This window comes from Castor canadensis, chromosome 10, assembly GCF_047511655.1.
Source record: "Castor canadensis chromosome 10, mCasCan1.hap1v2, whole genome shotgun sequence".
Taxonomy (NCBI): domain Eukaryota; kingdom Metazoa; phylum Chordata; class Mammalia; order Rodentia; family Castoridae; genus Castor; species Castor canadensis.
This window is the reverse complement of record NC_133395.1, coordinates 118063211-118089133: the sequence shown is the minus strand read 5'-3', so window position 1 is coordinate 118089133 and position 25923 is coordinate 118063211. Positions and strand designations below refer to the sequence as shown.

Genomic DNA, 25923 nt, shown 5'->3' with positions numbered 1-25923 from the left:
TTTTTGAAAAGAGGCATCTCAATCATCTGTTTCCTGCCTTTAGAAGAGTCAGCCTCTGTTATATGTTCCCTCAACTTCTGTTCAAAGTGTTACACAGAAAATTCCAAAGATAATTCCTATACCTCAGTAGCTGTCTGGTGATAAGGTAGACTGGTATCTTCAATTGTGTCCAAGTAACCTGAGTTTACTTAAAAATGCCCCTAGCTGGGCATCAGAGCTCATGCCTATAATCCTCTGTACTTGAGAGGATTGCTGTTTGAGGCCAGCCCAGGCAAATAGTTTGCGAGACCCCCATGTCCAAAATAACAGAGAAAAATGGACTGGAGGTGCTCAAATGGTAGAGCATTTGCTTTTTAAGCACGAAGCCCTGAGTTCAAACCCCATTCCCACCAAAAAGAAAAACGTGGTCCCAAACGCAAGAGGAGGGAAACTGTAGAGTCCTCCAGTTTACATTATCATAAGACCAAAAGTAAGTCCAGAACAACAGGGATATTTTGAGAGGACCACATTCACGAACTTCTAGCACAGTCTATTCTTACAATTGCTCTGTTTATCATTGTTGTTGTTAATCCCTTCCTGTGCCTAATTTATAAAGTGAACTCCATTGTAGGTACATATGAATAGAATGAGATACAGTATATATGGGGTCCAATACTATGTCTGGTTTCATGCATCCACTGGAAGTCTTGGAATGTAAATCTTCTGAATAAAGTGGAAACTAGTCTACTTCTTGTTCACTTTGAAATGTAAGTCATTATTAGCTTAAAATATATGTGCATTTTTTAGCCTTTCTTCCCAATCCCCCTTCTAAAGTACATTATTATTTAATTACCCCAGTACTTGCCTCCCACTATTGTTCAAGGTAGCTGTTGTGCTCAGGCACTTGGATCTAGAAAGCTCATTTCATTCTCTATGTCATCTGTGTGTCAGCTCTGTACTTGGTGGCCTGAAGGGATATAGCATGGTATAGCAGAAGCTGTCTTTCTTATTTTATTTTTAACCTTTTCTACTGTTCACCTATCTCTGTCGGAAAAGAAAGGATTGATAAGATGAACGTAGTCCTATGGGTATGACTCCAAACCTGTTTCTATTCTATTCCTCTTCCAAAAGCCTGTGTGTCATTTTGGAGGACCCTCTTCAAATATGGGGCAGGTGGGGGTGTGAGGGTCCTAAATTCTCAGACTTGACTTCCTTGGTTGAAATTTTTTGCTGAGTTTCCTATACAAAGAGTATCTTCAGGTACAGGCAAGAAAGCTGTAGGCTTTTCCTAAGGCTTGCTGAATTATAAGGGTCTATTTTAAAATACATTTCCTAAAAGGTTTAAATTTATAACCCAAGATTCCAGTATACTTTACTTTGTTAGTTTTTGCTTCTATCTTGCCTTGAGCTCTGACATCTCCTCTCTTCTTGGTAAATTCACTTGCCTTATAAGTCTTGCCAGAAAGACATTCACCTTAGAAATTATATAAACCATTGCCACCATCCCTGTGTTTTTTAGGTTTGCATCTGTCTTCAAGGGGATTTGCTTACAGATTAAAAAAAAAAAAGTCATCTCCTATGCAGTCAGGTGGGGGAAACAGAGACTAGCAGAATAACTTGGAGACAAGGGACTTAAATTAGGGTCCTTACATTTTACCAAGAGTCTCATCATTATCTGTAATACAATGGGACCTAATATACTTCTCTTCAAAAACAATAAGTGATAGAAATGTTCTCTTTTTTTAGGAAAGTTCATCCTTCAGTTAGTCTATTGGGTTTTTTTGACACCTACCCTCTCCCTTTTCAAAATGTATCCAGACACTGAATTTTTATATAATATTAAGCAATTCATGGAACTTCTGAACTTCAAATGGACTTGGCCTTTCCCAGTATTCCTGGGAATTCCTCAGCAGCACATCAGTCTTGGGCAGAGTGACCCAGTAACTACACAATTGTTAAAATGTACATGTGACATGATGGGCACAGTCCTGGGAGAGATGACAATAGCCAGTGTTTACTGAGTTTATAAGAATAGGTTCTATTATTATCCTGTCCATCAGGTGATGAGAAAACCAAGACTCAGTCACAATAAGTCAAGAGCTATTTTGAGGTCAGCAGTTGACAGGTGATGATGATTTAAACACATGCATTTTCCTGGTCTTTGTACAGTTCACTTTGCTAAAAAGAGCTCATTCGCCCTGCCCCAGCCCCTCTGGTGGGCTTCCTTATTAATCTCACTCTGTCTAGCACCTGCCTCCCTGAAACTCTATATCCTGGTAGAAGCAGCCAAAATGGGTCCCAGTCTTATGCTTCCTACCAGACTGCCTTGTTCCCTCTTTCTCTACTATCTGACCGTATGCACAAGTACAATGACCTTGGACCGGTGCAATATTTCTGAAATTTCATGCATTACTAGTTGGTCACAAATTTTCTTATCTTTATGTACCACCTAGGGCATTACTTACTTATTATTTCCTTGATTCACTTTTAAAAAATTCAGTACATTTATCTTAAAATGTATCTTAGCCTCAGTAAAAAGAAAGTACCATTTGTAATTAGAAGTTAAACCTAAAAATAGATAAAAAGAAAAACAGTGCTGATAAAATGCCAGCTCTACATAGTTACTTGCCTATTAAGCTACTCTCTGTGTTAGAAAGTGAGGCCAGTCACTGTTAGCATTTAGTTCTAGCACCAAACAGAGACTCTGTATTTTTATGGTTAAAAGAGAATAACCTACTCAGTGTTTCAGTGGAGATCTCTTAAAATGATCTTAAACGGCTATGTGATTCCCACCTTTGGAGAAATAGCTGTGGAGGACAGAATTCAAACCCAGAGCAAGCTTGACACCAGACCTATTCCAACCACTAAGCCAATACTTCCTCCTGCACCTGGGGAAAATAAAGCACAGACTCAGCTTCCCCATAGTTTTTGGGTCAATGTTTTGTATCTGACTGGAGGACACCAGGCACGAAGCCATACATACTACCCTACCACGTCCCAAGGGCACACTTAGTCCCTGGGCTGACTCCTTCTCCTAGAAGACTTGCTCCCAGGGTTTGCCCAAAGGCTGCCTTACCAACCAAAGGATGGCAGAAAAAAAAATTAACATCTATAGCCACGATGTCCTATATGGGTAAAAGGATTGTAACAGGCAAAATGCCATCCTCTAATGGATGCTTGGTTTGCATGTACTTAGCAATTCCTTGAAATAGAAATTCCTGTTCTATATATTCTTTATATGTAAACCCAGCTTAATCCTCAGCACATCGAGAGTGTCATTAGGACACAAAGGTAAACATTCCCAAACTACAGACTGTCTGCTCAACCTCTTGAGCCATTAAGGCACCAACATTAGCTTAATTGTGTAGAGGAATTTTGTTTTCCCATAGAATGTGGCAGGAGGTTTTGGTGTTTTAGCTATTCTTTCTTTCCCTTGCCCAGCAGAAAATGATTAGATTGCGGTTTTATGAGCAATTGTGAAAAGCAGACATTGCCTTTGCTGATTCCAGGGAGGTCCGCAGCCCACTGGTTACTGGATGAAACTGCAGTTGTCTCCCTCTCTACCTGACAGGTCCCTGATGAGGTTGGCAGGTTTTTGGTTCCCGGAATTCAGCATGTACTCTCTGCCTAGGTGAATTTATGCATTGGCTCCCCACACACTAGGCTGGTTTCCGGGATGGAGTTTTGCAATGGCTCTTTTCGTCTTTCTAAATCACATTGGGTGACAGTGGATCTGCATTTCTTATCTAACCTTGCTTCATTCTTTGACTATGATAATTTTCTATGCAGGTATTTAACACTTGGATTTGCTGGCTCTACACATGAGGTGGCAGGTTTCCTACTTGAAATTTTGTCATCATCTCTTTGTGCCCACTGGGACTAGTGGGGTATGTTGTAAAATATGCAAGCATCACCCCCAACTCTGATGGGAAGTGAGAGCAGGACAGGTTTCCACACCCTGTTGTGTCAGCAGAGTTCATTTGTAATTCATCAAGCACTCCTCTGTGTGTGTCCTTCTTTTATAATTGGTTGCTTCTCATTTACTCAGAGCATTGTAATTTCAAAGCAATGGAGTCAGCCCAAAACACCATTACTAATAGTTATAAAATCACCATCATTTCAGCCACTAGACAGTCAAGGTAGAAGAGAGAGAATAGATTTGCTGTTAGCAGATGTTTTGGTCTATAAATTGTACCTTTTGAAATCTACCCTACCAGCTTGGGAAAGATCTAGATAGGGTCTGTCCTCAGCACAAGCAGCCTCTGATGAGAAAGACCAGGTCGTCCATGGAAGTGCTGTATGTTTTCTTGGTGGGGAGGGGCAGTCTTTAGCTTCTGCTCCTTGACAGATTTCATCCTGAACCCACTGGGAATCTCAAGATTTATTCTCCTTCAGTCAGCCCCCAATTGACTTTGTTAGCATGGAAGTGTAAGGGATGATGCCTCTTAAGGCTAAAGCTACCTGAGTATATTCAAAAGGTCTTTGCTGGGCTAGAGCTGTGGCTCAGTGGCACATACTTGCCTGACATGAGCAAGGTCCTAGGTTCAATCCCTAGCACACACACACACACACACACACACACACACACACACACAAAAGGATCCAAGAAAAGAGACTTTCAGTTGTTGTTTCCTTCCTCTCCTGCCTGTGGCTCTATTGGGCTGTGCTGCCTCTTCCTCCATTCTGTTTAGATTACAGTTCTAAAAACTGATTTTAGTGGCAAGGACTTAAAGACTCTATTACTTGGCTTAATTGGGAATGATAAATCACAGAGATGTTAGTAATAATTAAATCTAATATTCCAGTTTTCTTCTTTTTTGGGTGGGGGGTGTGGTACTTGGTTTTGAACTCAGGTTCTTGCACTTGCTAGGTAAGCACTCTATCACTAAGCCATTGGTCTCAGTCCTAATGTCTGTTTGAATGATATATTCTACCACAGCTCAAAAGGGTGACCATCCAGTGATACTAAATGTCCATTCCCTAAGACAGTCTACCCCAAGATTGAACATGGCCTTTTAGTTTAGTTTAGATATTTTAAAAAATGTTTTACCTAGCCCCAGCTTTTTCCAACATGGACCTAATAGTTTAGACAGAAGATTCCCACAGGCCACTGATGGCTACAGACTCTGTAGAATTCTTCTGTTGAGATTTAGTTCTACTGATAGTAGAAATGACTAGTGTTGCAAAGTTAATTTCAACCCTGATGAATCTTGCATCTACATGGTCCATCAACACAGCAATCTTTTCTCAAAAGTATAATCCAAATAGTCAAAAATAGCTTTTAAAAGGGTTTATTGCTTTACTTGCATCTTGAAAATGGAAATAAAACCTATCATTGTCATCCATATCTTTATTCTTATCACCTGAAATGGATGACTGCACATTAACCAGAATCCTCTTGTGTGGCAAAAATCTTTTCAACTAAAATGACTAACTATGAAGACTTTTGCTTCTCTCCATTCTGTGTGGTCCTCTCCTTCCAGTGAGCAATTTTCTTTGTCTCTCCTAGAAAGGCAAATGAGAAAATAGAATCTTCTAGAGAGTTAATATGAAGAAAGACTATGAAAATATGCACATCAATGATAGCTAATATTTATGCACTTTACTTGATCCTATGCTAAAGTGCCCCTTAACCACCTCTTACACAGTAATTACTTGTTTTGATATACTGGGATATCACTCAGGTTATGATGAAGCTGCTCAACCTGTATTACCAATGCGGGCTACATTAGTAAAACAGCGCTTAAGTTTGTGTCTTCTGGTTTTAATACTTCTCTGATGATCTAAAAGATAGTTCAGTATATTCTGCCTCCAATTCATGAGTGGTGGGTGAGGGAGACAGTGTCTTATTTTTAATGTCTAAAATATGGGGAAAAGAAAAGGTTGGGCTAAGGAAAGAACATCTTGAGAATTAAAAATTTAAAAATTAAAATGTGACGCTATTAGACCTCAATAATGTCTTCTCTTTTCTTCAAGTGGAAGTGAGACTGGTGATACCATTTGGGAATTAACTTGCCCATTCTTATACCTAGCTCCTTCGAGGGATGAATGCCCTTGTGTCCCCCTGACTCCACTGCACTCAGTATTACTACATCACAGCTGTATCACAGGGCAAGCCTTGCTGCTCCTATTAGAGCCTCATGTAAATATTCTAGAACCAAAAAAGAAACAGGCCAGAGGGAGGTAATGACTCCTCTGGAGCAAATGCTTTACACACAGTTTTCTAGAAAGTGCTTTGAAAAGAAAGGAATGATAAAATAAACACTATAGTTTTATAACAGTAATGTCCTTGCCCCTCTCCACTCCATCTCTGAGAAAATGACAATCACTTATCCTAAGCACTACCCAGATGAAAGTATCAAGACTCTACATTCTCTTAGGAATCACATCTGAGTTGTCTGCCTTTTGGTTTTGTTTCCAGTGAAAAAGTATAAATGGTATAAGGATGCCCTCCATCATCAATTGATGTTAAACTCTCTGGACTTGGACAAATCACTCTTTTGTACCTCACTTTCCACATCACTGAATTACAATGATAGAAAAAGCATATTACTTACATGGTGGGATTATCAGAAAGATCACAAAATAGGAAACCATTATGCCAGTAACATAGGTTCATTATTTTCCTTATGATTTTATATTTTGAAGATGATAAATTATAGGGATGGCTAGGTCATGAGAAATTAATTTAAACAGTAATTAAAGACTAAAATATGTAGGGAGCTGTTTCCAGACAAGGAAAAACGTGTGACTTTTCTGCCTTTATTACTAACAGACTAAATAATTTGACTCAAACCTCCCACTGTGTTCGCTAAAAAAAACAACAAAGAAACAAACAAAAAACTACACAGCATTTAAAAAAATGTTAAGGGTAAAAAGGCCACAAAAAATTATCACACCAAAAGCCAAGGAAAGACAGAAATCCAGAGAAATGAGCTCACCATTTCTGAGTCTTAAAGAGACAGAGTTAGAGACAGCCAATGATGAAGTTGTTCCTAAACCTCCACACCTGAGTGGGAATTCAAAGATCTGGGAGAGTTACACTCTTAGAATAAGGTATGAACCCGTCGTTGTACCAATTTCAGCCCAACTCCTAATCATCTGGGCAGTCTCAGTCTTGGAAAGTTGGTATCAAGGTGATATCAAATTGATAGTCTATTCGGTTCTTGGCAGAAGAAAAGAGAAATCCTCTCTGGAAGAAAAGAATAACTACTAAAACTCTTAAATTATTTCTACAATTTGTTTCCATATAGAATGCCCAGTATGGGTGTATGTTCCCATGTGTGCACATACACAAACACAAGAATGTGAGGAAACGAGCTGTCACGGCCTGATGGTTGTGTCCTTCCCCTCACTAAATCCTATGTGATGGTATTAGAAGGCACGACCTTTGGGAGATAATTAGATTAAAATGACACTATGAGTGTGACACTATTATAGGGTTAGTGCCCTTAAAAGAAGCGATACCACATTTCTCTCTGTGTCCACTTAAAGAAGGGGTCAAATGAGGACACAGCAAGATGATGGATGTCTTCAAGCCAAGAAAGAAGCCTGGGAAAGAACCACCTGCTGAACCTTGATGTTGTACATCCCAGACCCCATAATTTTGAAAAATAAGTTTCTATTGTATAGCTACCCAGTGTTAAAGACATGGTCCTCACCTTTGGCACATTTGGGAGATGCCATGAAGAGGCAGGTTTAGTGGGATTTTAGGTCCCTGGGGCATTTTCCTGAAGGGGATAGTGAGACCCTGGTCCCTTCCTTTTATACTTCCATGCCATGAGGAAAACAGCTTTGCTCCCTCACTCCCACTAGGCCCAAATGCAACAGGAGCAGTTGATCATGGACTGGAAAAACCTTCTTGCTTTATAAGTTGATTATCTCAAGGGTTTGTTATAGTAACAGAAAACTAATAATGAAGGTGAAATAAATATTTTTGAACTTGACAAACTTGAAAGAATTCATTACAAACAGACTCATGAAGAAGAAGTCAGAGAAATTTGAGACTATTTTGAACTAAATGAAGACAACTAAAACTTGTGAAAAACTAAATGTGTTTAGAGGGCGATTTACTTCTAACTATTACTTAAATACATTTACTGATGAAAATAAAAGCTGAGTTAATATACTAGTCATCTTTCTGGAAAAGTTACAAAAGAAGATAATAAAGGTAAATAGGTAACAAAATAGAAAATACAAGTATGATTAAAAACACCAATGAAGCCAAATGCAACTTCTTTGAAAAGAATCATAGAAAACCAGTGTTATAAAAGAACAACTTCTGTATAGATACTGCTATCTCTAAAAAGGATAAGAGCATGTCAGGAAGAACCTCAAAGCAATACGTTTAAAAAATTAGGATTAAACAGATAGGTTTCTAGAAAAATACAATTTATCCAAACTGACACAAGCTGAAAAGGAAAATAGGAATAATGTGATAATAATTAAAGAAATTTAATCTGCATTAAAACCTTTCCAACAAATGAATAGCTAGGTCCAGACAGGTTTTCTGTGTAATTCTACCACACAATGGGAAAAAAGGAATCCTACTCAAATTCTGCCACAGGATGGGAGACAGGAAAAAAGGAAAGAAAAAGAAACACTTCCACTGCCTAAGTCATCAAAGGAGTTACCTTCAAATGAGCCTAACAAGAACAATACAGAAAGGAGATATACACATAGGTGCACATGAAAACAGATGCCAAGGTCCTAAAAGGTATCAGATAAATAGGTGACACACACATACAATGTATGGAAAGGACAATATGTAACGACCAATACAACTTTTGTTTCACGTTACACTATCAAATAATATCTTTTGTCAGATTAGTAAAGGAGAAAATGATAGTCATCCCAGTAGCTTCAGATTGAACTATTAATCAAATTGAACATCTCACTTCATAAATACAAAAGTTCTGGGAAAACTGGAAGGGAATTTATATTTAAGGTGGAATGCTGACTATTCATTTGGGGTTATAAATGAGATCAAAATAGTCACTGTTAGCACTTCTGTATATTCAAGGTCTCAGCTAGTACAGTACCACAAATACAATAAATAACAGGTATCATTAGAAAGGAATAAAACTATCATTATTTGTGGACAGTATGATGATGTATGCAGAAAATTCAAAAGAATCTAGGGAGAAATGGTTAGAATTAATCAGTAAATTTTGCAAGGCCTCTAAATATAAGTCAATATAAATAGGTTTTCAACTTCTTGATATCATCCATAACAGATCATGAAAAAAAATTTGAAGTTAGCATTTGCATTAACATCAGAAGTCAGATAACTAGGAAAAATTAAAGATATGTAATCTTCCAGGTAGAAAACTATAAAATCTTATTAAGAGGCATTAAAGAGGAATTAAATAAATGGACAGATGAATGACTCCATCTTATAAGATCTTGGTTTTCCTCAAATTGACCTAGAAATTCAGTGTAACACAGAGTAAAATTCTCATGGTTTGGTTTGGTGAAAGTTGACAAGTTGATTCTAAAATGCTTATAGAAATGTAGCCAGAGACTCTCAAAAGAACAAAGATTAGAAGCACCGAAGGGCTTACTCTACAAGATATTAAGACTTATTTATTGCAAGGCTACAAGAGTTAAGAGAGCGTGGTATTGGTACAAGGATAAGTAGATAGTGGAACAAAATAAGAAAGCCAAAAGTAGATCCAGGCATATATGAACACTTGATTTATGATAAAAATGACACTATGGAACTTTGGGGAAAGGAAATCTTTTCAATACCTGCTTCTAGGAAAATTGGATATCCATGTAGAAAACTAATAAAATGAAATCCTACCTCACATCATATGCAAAAGTTGTTACCGGTGGATTATAATTCAGAATGTGAGGTATAAAACAAAGCTTTTAAAGATAATCTACAACAGTGTCTTGCTCTGGGGAAAGCCTTTAATCAGGAAATTTAAAAAATCCCATAAAAAGTTGATAAATTGAATTAGATTCAAATTTAGAACTTCTGTTCATCAAAAGATACCATTAAGAGAGAGAAAATGTGGGCTGGATGCATGGCTTAAGTAGTAGAATACTTGCAAAGCAAGCACAAGGCCCTAAATTAAATCCTAGTATTGAAAAAATAAAAAATAAAGAGAGAGAGAGAGAGAGACAAAAAAAGTCAAATCACAAAGTATCGGTCCAAAAAGGACCGATATCCAGAAGATAATTTTAAAATAGTAGCAACAACAAAAACCTTTAAAAATCACTAAGAGGAAGCCTACTACCCAATAGAAAATACAAAAGAACTTGAAAAGGAACTTGACAAAAAAATTCATATCAAAATAACCAATAATCTATAGTCAGCTGGGAAATGCAACTGAAAGCACAATCAAATATCAGATATGCCTACCATGGTGTCAAAGTTTCAAAAGACTGATGATATCGAGTGTTTGCAAGAATGTGGAATAACAGAACCTCACAAAAGAACACATACTGTGTGATTACATGCACATTAAGTTCAAAAACAGACAAAATTAAATTATAGTGCTTATGATACATTCTCTTTGGTTGTAAAATTGTAAGAAAAACATGGAAGCAATTGGCGTAAGAGTCAGGCCAATGGTTACCTCAGAAGGGAGGCAGGAAGAGGAATATGGGCTCAGGGTTGTGGGGGGAGGGTGGCAATTTTACATTCCTTGAAAATATGGAAAGATATGAGTTTAATTATTATATTAATTCTGTAAACCAAATACATACAGTGTGCATACTTCTGTGTGTATGTGATATATGTCACCAAAGAAGCCAAAGCCAAAAATAAATCAGATAACAAAAATATTTAAATTAATCAAGAAGGAACAGGGAAGAAAAGGAAGGAGGAGATTGACTTTAATGTGCAGTCTAATTGCTGACTGGATATTCAATTATTCCATAATAGGCTTAAGCAAAAAAAAAAAAAAAAAGAGTAATTGATGCATGTAATCTTTACAGACATGCTGCAAGTACATCAGAGTGTTGATTCCCCTCTTCTTGGCCATCCTCCCTGACTTTAAGAGGCCACACTGACCAACCAGATCATTATTTCAGGAAATGAATTATGGAGGACACTATAGAGAGGACACTTTATTATTAGTAATAATTCTTGATAATGATACTTAAGGAGTATACTATGGGCAACCTATACTAAGCCCTTTGCAGACTTAATCTCAATTAAACCCCACAACAACTCTAGTATTGCCCAGTTTTCAGAATTGGAAACTGAGGCTCAAGGCAGGTATATGACTTGCTCAAGGATTCTCAGGTTATACTTGGAGATTCAAGGTTCAAGTCCAAGCATTTTGACTTTGGAGCCCACATTTACCTTTGCACTAAAATTGGTGGATCTCCATAGAAACAGGCAAAACTCTAGCTAATTGAAGGTGAGAATGAAGCTGAGGTACAGGGTATAAATGACTCTTGCTTCTTCACTGCTTTGGGAACAAAGCCAGCATCTGATAATTCCCATGCAAGGGACTTTGTGTAGGTGACTTTAGACAGTCATTGTAACCACCTGCTGGAAAGACAACATTCCCACCATGTAGCAACAGTCAGACTGTGTATGTGTCTGAAAACTGACACTACATTAGATGATGAGGAGTGAGTCACTGCTCATCAACCTTGGACCATAATACATTAAATATTGGGGCTCCATTTAAGGCCCTTCAGTAAGAGTTTCCTCTAAAGAGAGGGTTTTCACCAAGAGTCTACAATTAGTTCTTGAATTTGAAAACATTAGAAGATTGTTAAGAGATCAGGCAGAGAACAGGAAGGTCTATAGTAGACATTTGAATTTGGAATGACCAATCCCATCCATATGATTCCAGCCTGGCCAATCAGAGTCCTTCCATACTGGTTGGTGTATTAATACACGGCAAGAAGCCCTTGACTGGGGTGATGAAAATTTAAGGTTCTTAGAAGTCATCCTACCCATCACTGGGAGAAATTGGAGGTGGGCAAATCCTCTAGAATAAAGAGAGACAGGAAGATCCTTCACAGTTGAAAGGGCAGTGAATTCTTTTGAGTCTTAAATGGGGTCCTCATTGGCCATCAAAGGAGCCATGGCTACACCATGGCTATCTGCCTCCATAGGGACAATTTTAACCTTGAGTTTCCAGAACTCAGTCACCAACCATTTATTAAAACCTTGCTTTGAACCAAACACTGTTTTAGTCATGGTAGGTGAAGTTATTCCAGCCCTGTAACAGCTGATAATGACTCTGAAGGATTAAGATGGCTTCCAGAACAAGTAGGTGTGTAACTGAGTACTGTGCATATCAGCACAGTGACCAAAATCCCACTGTAAAGTAGTTGACTGCACCAGTAGTGTCTAACTCCTTCCCTGTGCCCCCCCTGCACAATAACATGCCCTCTAAGAACCTCCTCATGCTCTAGAATTAGCCAATCAATTTTAATGCATATTTAAGAGATTTTTCAAAGAGTGAGAGTCAGTGCATAAGATGATAGATCATGTAATAATTAAAGCATTAAAAGAGCCCAATCGAGGATTCTCTTTCTGCCAGCAGATATCTTTAGGTCAAGAAGGTCTATAAAAACCAGCAGATCATTTTCATTCCTTTAAGACAAGCAAAAATGACTCTGAATGTAATTAGATGTTCTTAACCAATTTTCCTCTGCTAAAGCCCTATGTCTTGTTTCAATGAGGCCTGCAAAAACTTTAGAACCACTTCTGAGCTGCAAATTGATGGTGTGATATTGTCTTGAAGAAGTGAAAGCACATGGTGTTGCTCAAATCATCTTTTAATTAGAAAAAAGAAGCCAGTTACAGCTAAAGAAAAGGGGGCTTTCTATTAGGTGGGAAGCCGTCTTGGCTCTGTGGAGCTCTGGGTTTCTGGTCAAAATATTTCCCCTTCTTATTTCATGGCTCTAGTATAGATTCCAGAGTTATCAATTTAGAACAGGGAATATACCTAATGTAGTAAATCAGCCTTTATCTTTGGCAGCCTTACCAAAATTTTGCTTTCTTACTCTTAAGGATCTGCTATCTATTGGGCACTTTTTTCTTTTAAGGTGGAAGATCTTGCGTATGGTTAGTTTTCACTTGTCTAAACTTCTAAAATAATAAGACTCAATGGAAATTCAGAATGGAGCAAAAATTCAAAAGAAAAGCATTTTCAGTAAAACTTAAGAACTCCCCTCATTCTGGGTAAAATTCCAGGATAGTGCAATTAAAAGTATCACTTCTTTATATAGAATATCATATGTAAGCTGTTAACTATGACTTTTAAAATATATATGAATACCCTCCAACTCACACAAGGTCACATAAGAGAATGAATACATGAAAACAGAAAATGTGTTAAGATTAGGATCCTGTAAATGGAAAGCAAGATTGTGTCTATCGCCACACTTTACAGAGCCTTCCTGATACCATGAGGCCTTGCAGGCCTCAGTGGAGGGGTCCAGCCTCATCTCCTTGACAGTTCCCACATTCTCTGTTCTAACATTCCTTGCCTCCCTCTTCCTGGAATGGTCTCCCTTTGTTCCTCCCTCCACTCAGGATTTCACTCAATGCCTCTTGTTCAGAAAGGCCTTCTCTAAGTGCCCAGTCTAAAGTAGCATCCCTACTTTACTATATTCCTTAATCATTATCTTTATGATTGAGGCCTCTCCAATAAAAGGGAAGAAAACAGGTCTCTGGCTCTACTTCTTGATTCCTGGAACCCCTTCCTGGCTGAGCTTTAGAGAATGGACATGCCTAGCCCTTTTAACGGCACATTTATATGACTCTTCATATCCTTGGGAGCAGGAGTCCCTTCTGGGACAAAACCACCCTCAGGCCCCAAAAGTGAGCAATCAACTATCTCTCCCAGTAGTGGTGTTATCAACTTCAATGTTCCTGCTGAGAAAAAATTAGACTAACTATTTTTTGGATTGGAAGGGAATTTAAAGACCATATAATTCAATCTATTGTTTTATAGGGGAAGAAAATTTTACAACAGTTTTACAGTTCTCTCTCTCTCATCTACCAGGGACTATAACTGACCCAGACTCACATAGTGACAAAAGTCTAGAAACAATGCAACACAAACTTGGATATTTCATATTTGCAGTCTCCTTTTGAACACAAAAGAGACAGGTCCATAGACATTCGCTGATGAGGCTAGATTTTGTATATGTATACTTTTTCCTTATGGCAATTTGCATTTCATTCAAAGGACTAGAGTGTCAGGAAAACACTAAAATACCTGTTCCTGGTTCCACTGTGCTTTCTTATAGTTTTCAATCCTTGATCTTTCAGTCCCAGGTAGGACTTGATCATAACTCAGGCTGGCGTATTTGTGAGTCACTGAAGTAGACCATAACTTATGTGACCATCAGTTCCATGTTCAACATACAGTATTTAAAGTTTCATCTTTTGGTTTTTGATGGAAGTTCCTGCTTCCAGTAATAGACTTTTATCCATTAGCCTAAGGATTTTTATTTTTTTAAATCATAAACTGGGCCCACTTACCAGGCATAAAGAAAATAATCACACTGATGTCAGTACCTTTTAAATGATGAAGAAGAAAAAAACCAATAATAAATGATAATGATAAAAGTGCTGAACCCCAACAAATTTGCCATGTGACCATCCTTGAGTATGTGCCTATAATCCTTCAGCAGATATACCTTCCATTCAACTACAGAGTTGTACACACTCCAGACACAAGTGCCATTAATTAAATAACACTCAGCAAACTCTCAAAGCCATTAATTATCAAAGGTAGCCTGCTCCATGCTCGGCTCTAAATTCTATTATAGCAGAAGACACAACTGAGAGCTAAGGAATGTTCTGGAGGAAGGTCACCCTCAAAAGCATGATAAGAGGAAGCTGTCAGAGAAAGTAAATAACAAAGCGTGTATGCCTTTTAACTTTTCCTTTGCCCATTTGCAGGTTTGAAAAAGGGAAACTGTTTCCCAGTGTAGGGACTTTCTCCAAATTAGTTTCTCTCATGAAAGATGCAAGTAAATACAAACAAGGCCAACCTTGTTGGCCTAACGTGGATAATACGAAATGGCCACGCAGCAACATGAGCTTTCTGGGTGTGTTTTCACCATTCTGCTTCCTCGTTCCGCCGTCAAGCCCAAAGCAAATGCAGTTTGATTTGCTCGAGGGCACAAGCCCAGGAGAGCCAGGGTTCATCAGTCACGGCTACAAGCTTTGGGATCATCTTTCGTGCGTGTTTGCAGTTCTTAGAGTTTGATTTATTCCTTCAGGAAGAAAACTGACAAGGATGCCGCTGTGGTCACTCTATAAATGACAACTATGGGTGATTTTCCCTTTGCCAGAGAACAGATGTGTTCACCCCCACTCCTACTGGGACTGCCCATGTGGTGTCCAGAGCTGCTTTCTGCTCTCTGTGCCCTCAAGGAGGCAGCACAGTGGATTGGGAAATGGCCTGTGTTTAACAGAAAGTTAATTAATACCCTCTCCCCACCGGAAGTTGTGTTATTAATCAGCATGTGCAACATGCCACAGAGGAGTGGTTTGGAGTTAGACAATGTGCTGAGAGGTTGCCTTCTCTCTGGAGTCATCCGCTTGCTTCTGGGTTTCTGGCGAATGAACCCAGGGTAACCCCTTCCCATCTCTAGATGGAAGTATAATTGCATCACCTCAGAAGTAGTAATCAGAGTGGCTCTCTGATCCTTGCCTTTTTCTCCTTTTACCCACTTACTGTAAAACATTGCTACCCCGTGGCTTTTGTGGCCCAATTTCTGAGACCAGTTTATTAAGAAAAAGCTGAAAAGCAGAGGTCAGGGGTTTCTGCCCTTAGAAAATTGCTCACCTTGTTTTTGGTATGAACAGAATGATTTTCCATGACTGCTCTGCCGGTCTCACTAGCCTGCTAGGAACTTAAGAAGAGTTACTTTTAAAAGAAGAGCGTTATTAAAGAAAAGTTTTATCATAGTCTCTCAGGACTATGTTATTGGTGAATGTGGTTACTTCATTTTAAAACCATTTATGTGTCATCCTGTTAGAGATGCAGAATTACCCATATGATTACAGGCAAGGAACACTATCCTTGAAGGACAAACAATGACCCCATTCAGGTACTGAACAAATATGCTAGAATAGCATGCTTACAACTGAAACCTGCCAGGACCTATCACCACCATTTGGATCACTTCTGAACAGTCAGAATATTGCATTGGGACAACATTTTGGGTTTTTTTTTTTTTCATTTTCCTTTTATTATTCATATGTGCATACAAGGCTTGGTTCATTTCTCCCCCCCTGCCCCCACCCCCTCCCTTACTACCCACTCCGCCCCCTCCCTCTCCCCCCCCTCAATACCCAGCAGAAACTATTTTGCCCTTATTTCTAATTTTGTTGTAGAGAGAGTATAAGCAATAATAGGAAGGAACAAGGGTTTTTGCTGGTTGAGATAAGGATAGCTACATAGGGAGTTGACTCACATTGATTTCCTGTGCGTGGGTGTTACCTTCTAGGTTAATTCTTTTTGATCTAACCTTTTCTCTAGTACCTGTTCCCCTTTTCCTATTGGCCTCAGTTGCTTTAAGGTATCTGCTTTAGTTTCTCTGCGTTAAGGGCAACAAATGCTAGCTAGTTTTTTAGGTGTCTTACCTATCCTCACCCCTCCCTTGTGTGCTCTTGCTTTTATCATGTGCTCAAAGTCCAATCCCCTTGTTGTGTTTGCCCTTGATCTAATGTCCGCATATGAGGGAGAACATACGATTTTTGGTCTTTTGGGCCAGGCTAACCTCACTCAGAATGATGTTCTCCAATTCCATCCACTTATTAGTGAATGATAACATTTCGTTCTTCTTCATGGCTGCATAAAATTCCATTGTGTATAGATACCACATTTTCTTAATCCATTCGTCAGTGGTGGGGCATCTTGGCTGTTTCCATAACTTGGCTATTGTGAATAGTGCCGCAATAAACATGGATGTGCAGGTGCCTCTGGAGTAACAGTCTTTTGGGTATATCCCCAAGAGTGGTATTGCTGGATCAAATGGTAGATTGATGTCCAGCTTTTTAAGTAACCTCCAAATTTTTTTCCAGAGTGGTTGTACTAGTCTACATTCCCATCAACAGTGTAAGAGGGTTCCTTTTTCCCCACATCCTCGCCAACACCTGTGGGACAACATTTTGGAATGGGAACCAGGGGGCAATAGGCTTGGGACTCATTAACATGGAGTTCAATGAGTTCAATGGTTTCCCTTCTTGGGCCCGCTCTAGTTTGATCAGTGTCTTGGGTGGAGGGCATAGGAGCATGGTATTTTTTTTCCCTACCTAGGTAATTCCAATGAGTAGCCAAGTGTACAAGCACTGCCCTGAAGAAACAGAAGGAAGGCCAGTTGAATTTTTGTGGTCCTAAACCTTCCTTTTATATTCTATCAAATTATACTGACTATAGGCAGCTTTCATCCAGGTCGCCTAACAAAGGGAAAGACACTGATCTATTTCCTCAGCTTCAGAGTAGAAGAGACTCTCTTCTTCCAGGTCTATGAGAACATAGTAGGGGATGAAGTAGGAGACAGAAGCCTCCTTGTTTATACACTTAGTAAAAAGATGTTGCCTTGAGTGCAAACAGACCTTGTAGAGAAAGACTATGGAGCTTGACGAATGCCCCCACAGGCCTGTGTGTTACAGGCTTGGTTCCCAGCTTGGTGCTATTTGGCAGGTGACAGAACCTTTAAGAGGTAGGGTCAGTGGGAGGTCTTTGGGTAATTGGGGGCATGTACTTGATGAGGATTGTGATACCTTTGTGTCTTCTTTCTCTTTTTCTTTTCCTGGCCACCAGGTGAGTAGTTTTGCTCTACCATGTGCTCTGGTCATGATATGCCATCCAAAGCATTGTGGCCAAATGATCACAGACTGTAACCTCCAAAACTATTGGCCCAAATAAGCTTTCCTCTTTATAAGTTGGTTATTTGTTACAGTGATGGAAAGCTGACCCACACAAGGATGCTTGCCTGATGAAGAAGAAGTCAGTGGGGCTCCCTTCAGACCCCAGGTGGAGTCCCTTGGGTGTCCCCATACTCACTAAATGGTCCCACAAAACACAAATCAACATCAAAGGCTTTCCTACAGGGTTCGGGGAGAGATGGATGAGAAAGTTACAGTCCTTAGTAAAAACTTGATGTCTCTCCAGACATGTTTAATTTTCTTTCAAATTCAAAGCTTTTCCGTCCAAAAATCTCTTGTTGTATCCAGAACACTGGAGCTTTCCTTCTCCTGTCCTTAAGTACACTGTAGGACAAACCCCTGACAGTGAGCTTCATGATGCTACATGCCATTCTTTAAGCATGTTCTTTGTATATTGGAGGCAGGGGCAGTTAACCTGCCTCTGTATCTATTAAGAATGTAGAAATAGTTGAAAATCCAAAAGCATATACGTGCACAGGGATCTGTCAAACTTTGGGCATCCATGGTCCCTGTGCCCTCTGATTCTAGAGGCCTACATGTTCTGGCCTGCTTACTTGACTCCTGGCTATCTATTGCCATCTACTCACTGTGTGAAGTGTTTACCTAAAAAGGCTTTTAAGTATCTTAAGGGTAAATCATTCACCTCCTCACACCCTCCTGGGAGCCCTTCCTGCATGTCAGTAAATCCTTTACTTGACATTCTTAGATAGTACTGAACAGCACCATGGTCAATTCTATAAGTGATATGGAAGGGAACTAGAAGGATGAAATCCAGCTAGAATCCGGCACATGGTCCAGCTGTTCCCTCTGCAGAACTGAGGTGAAATCTTTCACTGTACAGCCCAGTACTGAGTCTTTCCTGGCTAGGACAGTGGCAGGAATCATGAGAACCACCACAACAGAGGCAAACACACAGTGAGCATACAATGCCCCAGGCATAGCTGTGAGTGTGTCAATGCATATCACTATTCCACATTGTCACAACAGCCCTGACAAGGTACACTTGCCTTGTCTAGAGACACACAGGTAGTAAGCAATGTAACTACTGAATTTCATACGCACACCTTCTCCCCTCAAGTTTGGTTGGTCCACCTGGTGGCTCTGGCATGAAAAGTAAACAAATTCTACTTCCCATGAGCCTCCAGGCCAGATGGGGAAATGAAAGTGCAGTAGACAGTTTTGAGAAGCTAGTCAGGCATTTGGATGCCAAAGCTGTGTGAGGGATGAGTTAGAGAAACCCTGAGAGGAAACAGAGCCTCCCTGGGGTTGGAGGGGAGAAACATCCACAAAATTCAAAGATTACAGGGCTAGAGTGGGGAAGAGTGAGTGTGGGAAGTAACAGGAGCCACAACATTCAGAAAACTGAAAATAAAACCAAGGGAAACTTCTTTGAGGACATTAATCTGCTGTAGACAGGTGAGGTGGAGGAAAAGAAAGAGCACATCCATTTTCAGGCCTGCACAGGTGCCTCTGACTCAAAGTCAATAATTGTGCAAGGACAAGGTCCATGATGAATGATGGTAAGATGACCTGGATCTCCACACAAGGTGGGTGGTGCTGAGCACAACAGAGACTGATCCAGTGTCATATGGGAATAAGACAGTCCCCTTCTCCGGGAAGGTAAGTTTGCTGGTGCATACACTCCACACTCCACCCCTCACTGCAGTTGTCAGTGGGCCTGTGGGGTGCAATTCTGAGCTCAGAGGAGAGCATCGTAGTGTAGGTTAGGAAGTGGTTAGGCTATTGTGAGCTAGATCCCAAAAGGGATCACATATAATTCCAAAGGGATGTCCTGCCCTTTGCTGTCTGACATTATTATCAACTTGTGTGAAAGTATACTCCTAGACTCATTAACATCTTTCTCCATATGCTAGAGGCTGAAATGTGTGTCATTGTCACAGTGGGTTTGAATGGTCCTATATGAAATCTATCCTTAAATGACACACTTGAAACAAGCAGTGAACTGGGTCTTCCCACCTCAGTTTCCCAGGTTTACATTTGCAGTACTGCACCCAAAACCACAAATGCAAGCAAGATGTGAAAAGCAATTTCAATCTTGAATTGTTAAAAAAAAAAAAAAAAACACTGAAGAGGAAGTCTCTGTGCTGCTCAGCAATACTTCTTGAAATCTCTTCATATATTGTATCCACGCTAGCTGCCCCAAACTTCTCCTAGCATCCTTTCTTTCAGTCTTTCCTGAATTTTCTGAAATAGAATCCATAAAGTCTTCATCCTTCTTCCCCTCTACTTAATTTTCTTTCTCATAATTACTCTACTCTGAGCTAATAGCCCTTGTTAGCCCAGTTCCTGGTCACAGTCATTTTATTGATGTCAATAATTGAGGCTTAGCAGCTCAGGCAGCAACAGAGGGGGCAGGGAATGCATTTCCATGGTCTCTAGGGTTTGGATCTTGCTACTATGCCACTATGCTACCAAGGAATTTTCTTGCCAGATAAAATGAAAGGATTTTCCCCTCCATTTTCCTATTTTGCAAGTGCCAGTTGTTTTAGGCCTGGCTCATACCAGGTACCTTGGCATTGAAACAAAGCTGATCCTGCCTGCTACACAGTTGCTCAACAATTCCCTAAATCCAGGTGCTAAACTCCTAAAATGCATATGGAGAACTTGTTTAAAAACACAGATTCCTAGGCTTCTATCCCAACTGTAAAGCCTCAGAATATAGGGCACAGAGCCTAGAAATCTGTATTCTTAACATGCTCAGCAGGTAATTCTGAAAACAGCAATGTTTGGGAATCCATTTTTACCTAATAAATAAAGGTCTGGATTGGCTTCATTTGTATATAAACTTTGTATCAATAACACCTTAATGAGCTGACCCCTAGTGCCATGAGATGTGGGCAAAAGACACAGAAACTGTGGGGACCCAGTGAGTGACTATAGACATAAGCAGGGCAGGAATTCATTTATTTCATGTAATCTGCCCACACATCAATATCGCCTTTCATAAAATGTTAATGGCAATCTAACAGATTAGCAGTAAACAAACTTATATTTTGTTTATTGCTATGACTCAAAAATGCTACCGGTTCTAACTAAATGTCTGTTTTTATGTTCTGTCATTTCTAGGCATGAAAGTAACTCAAACAAACCCCAAGGCATAAGGAAATGGGCCTCGTTCTCTAGGACTCTGCGGCATTGGAAATGAAGCTAAGCAGACTTTATTACATCCTACAATTCGGCAACCTTTTGCAAAGCATTTTATTGCACTTGTGGAAGCCATTGGGGTTATGTTTCAATCATTATGACTGACAGGCTAACTTCAAAACAATGGCATCCACAACCCTGCCACACTTTTTCAGCTATGTACTTAGAATAGAACCTTTTCTAAACTGTCCCTTGGCCTGGATAAAAATAAAAATGGTACTTTAAATATTTATCTTGTGTGCTGACTAACTTAAAAATTGATATTTTGGGACCTCCAAAAGGCATAACCAAGAAAGTCACCGAGAGATGGTGTGGTTCCCGTGAACCAAAGCTTTGTAACTGCAGAGATAAGACTGAGAGAGTTTCCATTTTGGTAGGAAAGATAATAGAACCAGAACGTACTACCTCTCCTTGGCTATGCTGTCCTTCCTCTGCAGGAAAGCAAAACTGAAAGAGATTAAGAAGGCAAACTTAGCTTCAAGAAAACAAATAAAACATGTAATGCAGTCATCAGATGCCTTGACTGAGCTGCTCAAGTGGTAGAAATGTACAGAAAGGGAACAGAGAAAGCTCCCAAGATTTTTTTTTAGGAAGCATGGGAGTGGGTTCTTTCTTTTCTCTGCCATAGTCATGAAAGGGAAATTAAAGTTTACATAAAAAAGCAAAACATACCTACATCATGGCTCCTAATGACTGAAAACAGGATTTTTCTTTTTCACAAAATAAGTCTTTGGGAATCTCCTTAGGCCTATGGCTACACCCCATCCCAACATCATCACCAATGTCAGTTGGATTATTTTCCTGTAATGCTTGAACAAATGAGGGGCTTACAATTATGGTTTATTCATGCCCTCACAGTTCCAGAGGCCAGAAGTACAAAATCTAGCAGGACTGTTGTATCTCTCCCCCACTCGGGGTTGGGGATGAGGGAGGATCTGCTCCATATCTCTCTCCTTGCCTTTCTCTCTGAGCTGCAACAGATGGCTGACTATCCTTGATGATTCCTGGAATCATTCCAATCTCTGTCTCTGTGTCACATTGTTCTTCCTCTTCTCTCTGTCTCTCTCTCCTCAGCATGTCTCTTATGAGAACACTTGTCATTGGATTGTCAAGGACAACTTGGATAATCCAGAATGGTATCTTGGAGATCTCAATATCCTTAATTTAATTATATCTACAAAGTCCCTTTTTCCAAGTAAAGTCACATTCACAGATTCCAGGGATTTGACATGGACGCATATCTCAGGGACCAACATTCAACTTACTTAAGCAGGCATTTGAAACTATACTGTTTCTGATCTGATAGAAGCCAGTAGACTGAGTGCAATTCAATGGTATCTTCTTTAAAATCTTCTATGTCTTGGCCAAAGCTCTATTTATTGGCAGTGCCTCAACTGCTTCTTGAGACCAGGAAGCCCTCCAGTTTCCAAGCATGGTCTAGCCCCTCTTTAGCTGAAAGTATGAAGCATTGTGATCTGAACAGGATGTACTCAGTAAAGTGTTAGTGAGAGAAGACCCAAGGACACTAATCCTTAGAGGGTTGCCCAAAAAAATAAAAATTCTTCTTATACCCTGGAGGCCAAACACCTCCCACCTCAGGTTTAATAACAAAAATTGCCAGATTGCCTGGCCCTTACCTCCAGGGCGAATTCTACATTTCACTCATTGGCTCTGAATCAAAGCAGTCAATAAACAATTATAGGGAATAGTTAGTTGTGTCACACTGCAAAGCTACTTGTGGTTTTGTTTTCCATTTTTGTCTATGCAATTAAAACCCTGAAGAAGATTCCCTTCTGCCTCTTTCTCCATGGATTTCCTCACTTCAGTCTCTTCTATAACATGCATGATTTGGAGGATGACTTTATGTACCTTAATACGTAATCACTGGTGTGACAATATTAAAATGAGGTAGGGTCTTTGAGAGGTAATTAGATTGATCATTTGGGCAGTCTCTTATAAAGAAGCCCTGCTGCATTTCCAGGCCTTTTCACCATGTGAGAACACAATAAGAAGGTGCCATCTAAGAACCAGGAAGCAAGTGTTTGCCAAACACAGTCCAAGATCAAGGACTTCTCAGCCTCCAGAACTATGAGAAGCAAATTTCTGTGGTTTATAAAATACCCAGTTTATAGTATTTTGTTACAGTCGGTGGACTAAGATTTACTATGGATTACAAAGAGAAGGGAAATGGAAGAATAAGCCTAGTATCAGTAAGAATATAGTTTTCTGAATCAATTCTTCCTCATCGCATCTTCCTCATCATCATAAGGATAAATACTACTTCACAAATTATCCATGTAGCAGGCATTATGATAGGAATTTTCAAGAATTATTTCATATAAACCTCTCAATAATTAACCAACCTATTTTTTCCCCTTCTTCTACTCTCTTTCAATTAACAAATACTTATTCAACAGCTATTATATGCCAAGCATGATATATACTAAATTTTGGGGCTACAGTGATGAGCAAAACCATCTGCAAATGCATGTCTTTATAGGAAAGTGTCTCTGTGTCCCCTAAGCCCAGCTGTTTCTCATAAGGCAGGAGAAGGGCACAGCAGACGCCTTAAGAGAGAATGCTTGAGTTTTCCCTGCAGACTAGGCTCAAAAAACACACTTACTTTCTCAGATTGAAATTAAGTGGGGAAACTCAATTTAGGCTACTAAGGCTCAATCTTGGTCAATTTAATGAGCATTTACAAAGTACCCTAGGGGTGACCATCCTGGGGGAGCCCTCAGAACCATTGGGGCTTTTCTGGAGTCTATTTCACCTTGGAAATGTCCCATTATCCTCCTACTCTCTGAGAGTTACAATAACATTTTGAGTACTCTTGAAGAACTCTGCCTAGTCATCTGGCTCAGGGTGAAGATCTCCATCTCCTTTGCTGATTTACAAGGAAGAATCTGAAACAGTGAGCCTCAGTTCCAGAAGAGACTCTGGCTATTGGTTCAAAGTACTCTAGTAAACTGGCCTGCCCACCCAGGCTGCTGTGATTTTATTCTGCCATCTTTCTGACTTTCTTTCCTGCCTCCTTTTCTTTGCTTTCTCTAGTGTTTTCCTTCCTTACTCTTTTTCTTCTCTTTGTCAAAGCTAGACAAACAAAACAAGTTCATAAGCTTGAGGGATGGGCTAAAAGCAGAGGTTCTTCTATCTGTATCACCAGGAGGGTTTGTCAAAACTGATGGTAAGATCCTACCTCTGGATTTGACTGGGGATATAGATCAACTTCCCATGTGGTGCTGATTTTGGTGGGCCAGGGCCCACACTTTGAAAACCACTGACTTAAATGGATTTTTTTTCCAAATTAGTATAATTTATTCTCAATGCAGAATTCAGATTGTTTTTCCAGTCCTGCATTTAACATATTTTAGTCTAGAGGCAACGAACCACAAGTTAAATCCAATCAGGCCACTCAAGCATCTCCAGTAGGTTTTCAGAGTTTGTTAACAGAGCAGAAGTATCTTGTCTAGGCTAATTCAATGATTAGTTTAAATCGATAGTAGATGAATGAAAGCAAAGTGGGGAAGCTATAGCTCACATCAACTTAATAAAATGGTGGTAGCTTCAGCCAAAAGAAGAACATTGGTTTAAAACTGGGCTGAGCAGTCAGGTGTAGTGGTGTATGTCTGCAGGAGGACTGGGAGTTCTACCTCAGTGTGGTCTACATAGTGAAACCCTGTCTCATAAAATAAAACAACAACAAAAAATTAGGTTTAGATGTTGAAGAGTTCAGTGTACCTCTCTTGAGGGAAAAGGAAGGGCTGGCAGAGTGGCTCAAGTAGTGGAGTGCCTACCTAGCAAGCATGAGGCCCTGAGTTCAAACCCCAGTAACACACACACACACACACACACAAAGTTTAGTTGAGGGAAAAGGAGTCACCTATTCTGTCATTGTAATGTGATTATTCAAAAGGACTCTTACAAATGGCCTGACATGGCTGGGTTTCACTGGTCAAAGAAACCCATCTTAAGGCTCAGATGTCATTCTGAACAACTGTCATTCAAATCTGCCTCCCACAACTGTGGCTACCACGCATCACCAGTAAGTCTAGGTTGGAGACATAGGGATGGACAGGTATCTGCATTAAAAAACCCCATGCAGTGGGGCTTCCATTCAAAGTTAAGTACTGTACAAAAGCTACAGACCCATAGCTTTGGAAGTTTGCAGCTGACAAGTCTCAGAGCTTCAGGGGAAGAGAATGGTCTGGAGCTGACATTTGAACTCAGGGCCTCATGCTTGTTGGGCAGGTGCTGTACCACTTGAACCATATCTCCACCCCAGTCCAATGACCTTTTGAGGCAGGTAGCACTAGCCTATTTTATGAACAATGAAAATGAAATGTCACCCAAGGTGACATCATTAATGATGATGATTATGACAATAAATAATAGCACTTAATATGTACTGAGCATTTATCATGAATTATGTTTGAGGCATGTTTTCTAGGTGCTCTGTATTAGTAACTCATCCAGACTTCGCATCAACTCTATGTGTAAGTTCTATTATTATCCTATTTTACAGATAGGAAAGTTACAACACAAAGGATATGCAATTTTCCCATGGTTACGCAGTTAGGAGGTCAGAGTTTGGATTTGAATCAAGATAGTGTGAATTCAAAATCTATGATAACACCTTCCCAGCTGAAAAACAAACCCAAACTGACCAAATGCCATCTCCCTGCTGCCCTGATCCTTCTCTGGTAGAAAAAGCCTGGTAGGTCTCTTTCAGTCAATGCTAACGCTGAAGCTAAAGCACCATCTTTATCCCTCTGTAAAGCTTGGCCTTGTGTGTTCAGAGACCCCTGGCCATCTAGCTTCAAGGGAAGGTAGACCTACTTTGGAATGAGCCCAAGACAAGATCTGTCATTGCACCAAGGGAAGTTTCT

General features: G+C 39.8%; 1 protein-coding gene across 6 annotated transcripts in view; it reads left to right on the top strand.

The window, feature by feature from the left end:
- Positions 1-21264, top strand: part of Fhit (fragile histidine triad diadenosine triphosphatase) — a 1296971-nt gene extending 1275707 nt beyond the window's left edge. For all 6 annotated transcript variants that reach the window (XM_074044091.1, XM_074044094.1, XM_074044093.1 and 3 more), the window contains one exon: positions 20957-21264. The gene's annotated coding sequence lies outside the window, so the exon portion shown is untranslated. The remainder of the gene's footprint in view (positions 1-20956) is intronic.
- The last annotated feature ends 4659 nt before the right edge of the window (positions 21265-25923 follow it).